Raw genomic sequence first — 8,016 nt, 5'->3', positions numbered from 1 at the left:
TATATACTTTTGTGTAGTTTAATGTAAAACAATGCATCATATTGTAAAATAACATAATTTTGTAGTGTTGCTGTCCCGTGTGGGAAAATTAATTTGAGTATTAACGAAGTAGTTTCTTACATACCACCACTGGTTATTTTGAAAATTAAAGTAACAAAATGTAGGCCTATTGTCACAATATTAACAAATTGTTGCTAACTACAGTTCTGTCCCATTTCAAAGGGCGCACCTGAAGCGCTCGGACCGGTCTAGCCTACGGAGGATTGTTCTTGTCGCCTAGCAACAGTGACTGACAGCTGCCGATGAAGAGCGGGAGTAATATTCGCACTGGACTTTTTATATTCAACTGGGTTTTATATTCAAATTTGAAAACCTGTGTAAATATATTTACCATGGTCCATTTATGTGCATAATAAAAAGAATACACTAGCCTACAAAATCGCATCAAGGTAAGATATAAATGAACATTTGAATCTTCGGCTAAGCCGAAAGTACATGACCTGAAACATCCTTACCATGTCCTCCAGTAAAATATAAAACATAAAAATGACAATAGCCAATTCAGGCTCCATAGCTTTTTACTCAATTATATCAATTGAATTATCAGGATGGCAGCATACTCTCGCACCGTTGCTTGCCGCCTGGAGCGGTAATCGGGAACACCTGGCTGCACAATTAGGAAATCCTACGGAGGCTACACGGTGTGTCCTTTGGAGGACGCATAGGCTGCATCGTTTGAAGTCCGCGGCCTTCGGAGGATGCAGCCTTCACATTGGGACACAGCTCATGTGTGGAGTCCTCCGAATAGCCCCCCTCATGGCGGACCAAGATATGGTTCCCAGAGCTGATACAGATGTCCCTGACAGCTCCTTGGCCCGTTCCGCTGAGGAAAAACCTCCTCACGCAAACGAGCAGGACAATTTGGCACCCTCGTCCCGACTTGTGGGCCCTCCATGCATGGCCCCTCAACGGGTATCCAGGGACCTCCTGGACACCATAATTGAGGCTAGAGCTCCGTCCACTAGGCGCCTCTACAATCTTAAGTGGTCAGTGTTCAGCAGCTGGTGTTTAGCTCGGAACCACACATGCTTTCGTTTCTCCAAGAGCTGTTGGATGCGGGTCGTTCCCCCTCCACGCTCAAAGTATATGTGGCGGCCATAGCAGCCTTCCATGCTCCGGTGGCCGGTCTATCCTTGGGAAAAAACGGCCTTATCGTTCCCTTCCTTAAAGGAGCCAGGAGGCTCAACCTGCCTCGACCACCTTCTGTCCCTGCCTGGGACCTGTCCATGGTTCTTAGGGGCGTCTGGGGACTCCCCTTCGAGCCGCTTTAGTCGGCTGACCTAAACCCTCTCTCGCTCAAAACTGCACTACTGCTAGCACTAGCATCGGTTAAGAGAGTATGTGATTTGCAAGCGCTCTCCATGAGCACGTCTTGCCTTGAGTTTGGGCCCAATGACTCCAGAGTCGTCCTCAGACCAAGACATGGCTATGTACCCAAGGTGCTCTCAACTCCGTTCTAAGCCAAGGTTATTTCACTATCAGCCCTTCCCCCGTCGGAAGACGATTGAGATTTAAGTCTACTCTGCCCCGTGAGGGCCCTCAGAGTATATCTAGAGCGTTCTGCCCCGTTCAGGCAGTCAGAACAGCTCTTTGTATGTTTCGGTGGCCGCACCAAGGGGCTTGCGGTCACAAAACAAAGACTGTCACGTTGGATAGTGGACGCTATCTCTCTAGCCTACGTTTCTATGGGCCTTTCTTGCCTCATAGGTGTCAGGGCTCATTCCACAAGAGGCATGGCCTCTTCTTGGGCATGGTCCAGTGGGATTCCTATCAAAGACATGTGTGTGGCGGCCGGGTGGTCCTCACCGTCCACATTTGCAAGGTTTTATAATTTGGAGATCCCAGCCTTACAGGCACAAGTCCTCTCTGTTTAAAGGGCACTGGCCCCTGTGGGTCCAAACCTATGTGCTTCCTCGAGGATCCCTTATTGGTCCTCTCTGGATTATAATCACTAGCTCTGTGAACAGCTCTATTCCATCTAAGGGGCCCGACCCATCTGGTCCCCGGTGGTTCCTGACTAGCTTAGCCTGCACTGAGCTCACTGTGCAGCTGCACTGCGTTTTAAAATAAAGGCTTCAATATTCTCGAGAAAAGGAGTTTTCCCAATGCGTTTGCCTTATCTCTCAGGGAACTGAGGTTACGTTAGTAACCAAGTATGTGAGTGCGACCTGGACGCAATGAATGATGAGATATTTTGCTAAATAAAATTGTCCTGTCAGAAGAATTGCGCAATAACTTTATTATTTATTTTTCCGTCTGTATCATCTCAGTGAGCTTTTGTGAGGTTTTACGAATACGCAGTAAGATGAATTTAGTTTTTTCAAAACGCTAGTGTGGACGGAGAGCGTTTTTAAACGAAAACGACGTTTTCTAATGTATCCGGATTAATGTTGTCGTGGAAATATTTAATACGAATACAACCTACTTAATCTGACTTCTTCACCATGGACAATTGAAACAACTTCCAGTTGTTAAAAATAATAACTACGGTATCTCGAGGTAATCCCCTATATTACCTGAATACAATACAATACAATACTTCCCTGAAGTAAGGTGACGGCGTCCCGTCAAGAAGCTACTACCTCAATCACACAGATGTTCTGTTGTTGTCTTTTGAGCGTAGAATCTATTTCTCAGCTGCGCAGCATATACTTGACATGACTCCCAAGTTGCTCTTTGTAAAAATTAAGTTTTATTCACGGCCGGGAGATCGCTGGCCACAACAACCAAGTGAGTCTCCTGAATAGAAAGATACATTTAAATCACACAGTGGAGTAAAAATCAATGTCACCCAAGTCTTCTTCACTGTGATTTGTTCTGGTGATTGGTTTGTAATGATCTAAGCTAATCATATGACTTTGTTAAGCACTTTTTTGGTTTAGTATATATGACCTGAGCATCCTTAGTCTGCATTTCTCTGTACATTTAATGTTGAAAAGACCCATTACATAAAATATTTCTATCACAATGTAGACGAATTCTCCTGTTCCGTCCAGAAGAGTTAGATAAAAACAAATATTCCCAATCATGGTATCAAAAGGATGAGCTACTGACAAACAAATCAGAGATCCAGCTGAATCTCAAGTCGTGTCCGCTGAATTAAGCTCTTTTTTGCAAAATAATGACATATATGAAAAATTCCAGTCTGGATTTAGGCCCCATCATAGCACAGAAACTGCACTTGCAAAATTACAAATGACTTCTAGCTTCTGACCAAGGCTATATCTCTATACTAGTTTTACTTGATCTTAGTGCTGCGTTCGTCACTATAGATCATAAAATACTTGATTACAAAATTACACTGGTATTCAGGGACAGGCATTAGGTGGTTTAAATCGTATCTATCAGACCGCTACCATTTTGTGTACTTAAATGAGGAAAAATAATCGAAGATAATGTCAGTAAATTATGGAGTGCCGCAAGGATCTGTGTTAGGCCCTCTGCTATTTTCAATATAAATGCTGCCTCTTGGTAATATTATAAGAAAACATGGAATTAATTTCCACTGCCGATGATACTCAGTTATATATTTCTTCACGACCAGATGAATTCTCTAAATTGTTGACAGAATGTGTTAAAGATGTAAAAATTTGGATGACCTGTAATGTTATACTGTATTAGACAGCAACTTATCCTTCGAAAATCATATTTCAAATGTTACAAAAACAGCCTTTTTCCACCTCAGAAACATCGCTAAGCTCCGGAATATGCTATCTGTTTCTGATGCAGAAAAGTTAGTTCATGCATTCATGACCTCTAGATTAAATTACTGTAATGCAATACTGGCTGGTTGTCCTACATCCTCAATAAACAAGCTACAATTACTCCAAAATGCAGCTGCTAGAGTCCTTACTAGGTCAAGAAAATATGATCATATGTTATTATCTCTACACTGGTTACCTATTAAGTTCTGAATTAATTACAAAGTATTGATACTGACCTATAAGGCCCTAAACGGTTTAGCTCCTGTGTATTTAACTAATCTTCCATCGCCTTACAATCCATCACGCTCTTTAAGGTCACAAAACTCTGGTCTTTTGGTAGTACCTTGAATATCTAAGTCCACTAAAGGAGGGAGAGCGTTTTCACATTTGGCTCCTAAACTCTGGAATAGCCTTCCTGATTATGTTCGGGGCTCAGACTCGCTCTCCCAGTTTAAATCAAGATTACAGACGCATCTCTTTAGCCTAGCATTCATATAATGAATCTCCTAACCTTATACAGTTATATCAGATCAAATGCACATGATTATTCTTTCTTGATGTTATGAACAGCAGCTACGCTAATTCATTTCCAATTGCTTCTCTGTTTTATCTTGGGATGCCCATCCTGAGGTAACTAGAGGGTATGTCAGGTCCAGTTTGGATCCAGCCCATTATGAAGACTTCAGATGCCCAACACCTATGAAGACTTCAGATGACGTAAACTCTGAATCAACATGCACCAATGCTATTTTTTTTCTAAATGTCATAATCATTTGTTCTTACTTCAATGAGCTCATTGTATCTGCATTAAATTAATACATTTTTAGCTAACTGTGACTTTGTATATGTACATTTCTGAAATACATAACTCAGACAGTCACCTCTGATAACAGATCACTCTAAATTGTAATGTGGACTCATGCATTCTCTGTAAAGCTACTTTGAAATTATGTGTATTGTGAAAAGCGCTATACAAATAAACGTGAATTGAAGAGTTATTCTATAGTAAGGAATGGCATCCATTACAATAGCAAACTCGTGGAGTGACAGGTATATTATACTTGTTTAAAAACTCGGAATAGGAATACAATAACACTTCCCATAACATCTGATGTACTCGTTACATCGTAAGAAGAATGGCGTCTATGCTAATATTAGTCTCTCTGTTTATCCCGAGGTTTACCGCAGTCCGCCGTATCCAGATCTGATGAAGGACCTGCGCCTGGACTTTTTTAAGGCCAGACAAGTAATTTGGAGAGGTCAATTTGTAAAGAAATACACACCAGCGCACATACTGTATTCAAACGTGCATACCTATAGACTTAACACGTAATATGCATGTCCACGCCGTCAGCGTTTTCACAGATTCACGTTTTTGAAGTTTACACGGAGATGATAAAGTTTTCAACATTTTTCAGCGCTTGCACCTTGGAACCTTCAAAGTTTGTGTTCTCGAGCCACCAACCCTTACGAAAAAGAAGTTTATTCAAGTGTGCTATTAGTATACTTCTTTAAAACTAAAATTAAGAAAGTATACTTTCAGTCTACTTTTTAGATATACTTCAAATTCCAATTAAGTATACTTGACTTATACTGAGAGAAAAGTCTATAAGTATATTTGGCCTATACTTGTTGATCGAGATATTCTTAAAAGTATAATTAAGTATTCTAAGTATTCTTGGATTGTACTTGTGTTTACTATTTTGATTGAGTAGCTTATTAAATACTTTTTTTTTTAAACATAATATTACACACTGTCTTATAAACTTACATGTTCAAGTTTATATAGTAACAAGCTTTCTGGTGGAATAGATAATAGAGTAAATAAAATAAGCATGGAACTGAACCTGATCTTGTACACAGCGATAATAATTCCCTTACGAAAAATAAGTTTATTCAAATTTTCTATTAGTATATTTCTTTTCAACTAAAAAGAAGAAAGCATACTTTCAGTCTACATTTTATATACTTCTCAAAAATATACTTTATACTTCTCAGAAATACACTTAATTACACTTAAGTGTAGGCCTACTTGACTTATACTGAGAGAAAAGTCAGAGAATATTTGGCCTATACTTGTACTCAATCCTTTGATCGAGATATACTTAAAAGTATAATTAAGTATTCAAAGTATACTTGGCTTGTAGTTATGTGTGATCTCTTTTGATCGAGTAGCCTAAATATACTTTTTTTTTTGTCAAGGAGAACAGAGGACCCAAGAGCGAATGCAGGTACAATGTCAGTTTTAATGAAATAAGAGAACAAAGGCAGTCAGCCACCAGACGGGCACAGAACTGTAACAGAAATGTTCTTGTGAAACGGCAGGGACCTCGGGGCTGAGCAGCAGGAGACAAGGCAGGACAAGAGGAGACAAGACATTTGGCAATGAGACAGGGAGAGAGGTAGGCTAGGCAAAATCAGGAGGGAAGAGAAACAGGTGTGCAGAAGATCAGCGTGAACGCTGATTGCGATGAGTTCAAGTTTAACTTAAAACTTAAAGTTGTTACACTTATAGTACACTTAAACATATACTTTTATATACTAAAAGTGGGCCAATTTAGTCCCAAGCGGTATTAAAAAAGTACACTTACAAGTTTACTACTAGTACATATTGACATTAGTATACTTACTTCATAATGTATACTTAAAAATATACTTGAACATTACTTAAGTATAGGCTACTTCATAAAATGAACTTGAAGTATACTTCTTTTTCGTAAGGGAAACACTGTTGTTGTGTAAATGAACGGCCAGAACGCATTAAGGGTTTTCTGTTTTCAGTTAAAATGGTGTCGTGTTAGCGGCCCATAAGTCAATAACTAATGATCTTTGCAACGGAAGTGAATCGATCAAAAGTAACTTTAGCTGGATAATAACTTTATTCTAGAGCTGCTGTAAAGCCAAAACAATCTCTGTTACTTTAATGTCCATATCATCACTGTAAAGCTGCTTCGAAACAATCTACAGTGCAATGCATAAGTTAATACACCCATGGTAAAGTTGACTAAAAAGAGGAATAAAAAATCATCTTTTGGAAATTAAACTTAATGCCTTAATTTAAAAAATTAGGAAAAATCCAACCTTTAAGGACACCAATTTTCTTTGTGAATGAATAATGTATCATAAATAAATAAATGTTCTTCCTTAAAATACAGGGTGCATAAGTTTGGACACCCCTATTTTAAATTCCCATAGAGGAATAGCCTAGCCTTCACCATACTTAGAGATTGGCATGGAGTACTTTCCATAAGATCATCTCTCAATGCAAATCAAACTAGCTATTAGGCTAACTGAAATAAAACCATGCCAATCTCTAGGTATGGTGAAGGGTGTGTGAGGATGTGGGGCTATTTTAATTCCAGAGGCCAAGGGAACTTTATCAGGATGCATAGTATCCTGGATCCATGAAGTAACTGGCCTTTAAAAATAAAAATCTGCCTGCCTCTATGGGAATTTAACATAGGGGTGTCCAAACTTATGCACCCTGTATTTTAAGGAAGAACATTTATTTATTTACAATACATTATTCATTTCCAAAAGATGATTTTTTATTCCTCTTTTTAGTCAACTTTAGCATGGGTGTCTAAACTTATGCATAGCACTGTATATTGTTAAAAGCGCTATATAAATGAGGGTGACTTGACTTGAAAATCTGGTCTATTGGAGATGTCAGATCGATTGTTTTAGGCGCGTTGAAAGATCATCACAGACACAGTACAATCCACATGGGATAATCACAGTATAACAAGCAGCTGTACAAAATATGATACACCAGTGTTTTGCCAGTTTATTTCTTTTAATCATAACTGTCTAAATTGTTAAAAGGTGCCTGAGGGGGATTTACTCATGATGGTCAAAGGAACACTGTGGTGACTAGTACGGCGATACTAGTCTGGTGGGTTTAGTTAATTCACCATATTGTTGTGGGGGAAACCCAGAGGGCCTGGATGAACAAATGTGTGAGTAAGTTGTGAGTGCTCACCTTTTTCAATTGAGGTGAAAATTGAGAGTTATTTAGGCGTGCCGAGGGAAAAACCACAGAAAAGACTGACCATCATGGGAAAATCTCAGACTGTATCCACTGTACGTCCGACTGACTGCACTGTATTCTTCCTTTTGATTCTAAACTGAACTCAAATGGCACTGAAAACTGGGTAAGAGAGAAACGCTTAATTGGGGAAACTGAAAGATGCAAAATAAGATTCACCGGATTTTTGCCAGATGAGAAGTTTATTCTATGTATCATCTTTTT

The sequence above is a fragment of the Squalius cephalus genome (genome assembly GCF_949319135.1).
Source record: "Squalius cephalus genome assembly, chromosome: 3".
NCBI classification, from domain to species: domain Eukaryota; kingdom Metazoa; phylum Chordata; class Actinopteri; order Cypriniformes; family Leuciscidae; genus Squalius; species Squalius cephalus.
The sequence above is the reverse complement of the archived record's forward strand: the minus strand, read 5'-3'. Positions refer to the sequence as shown.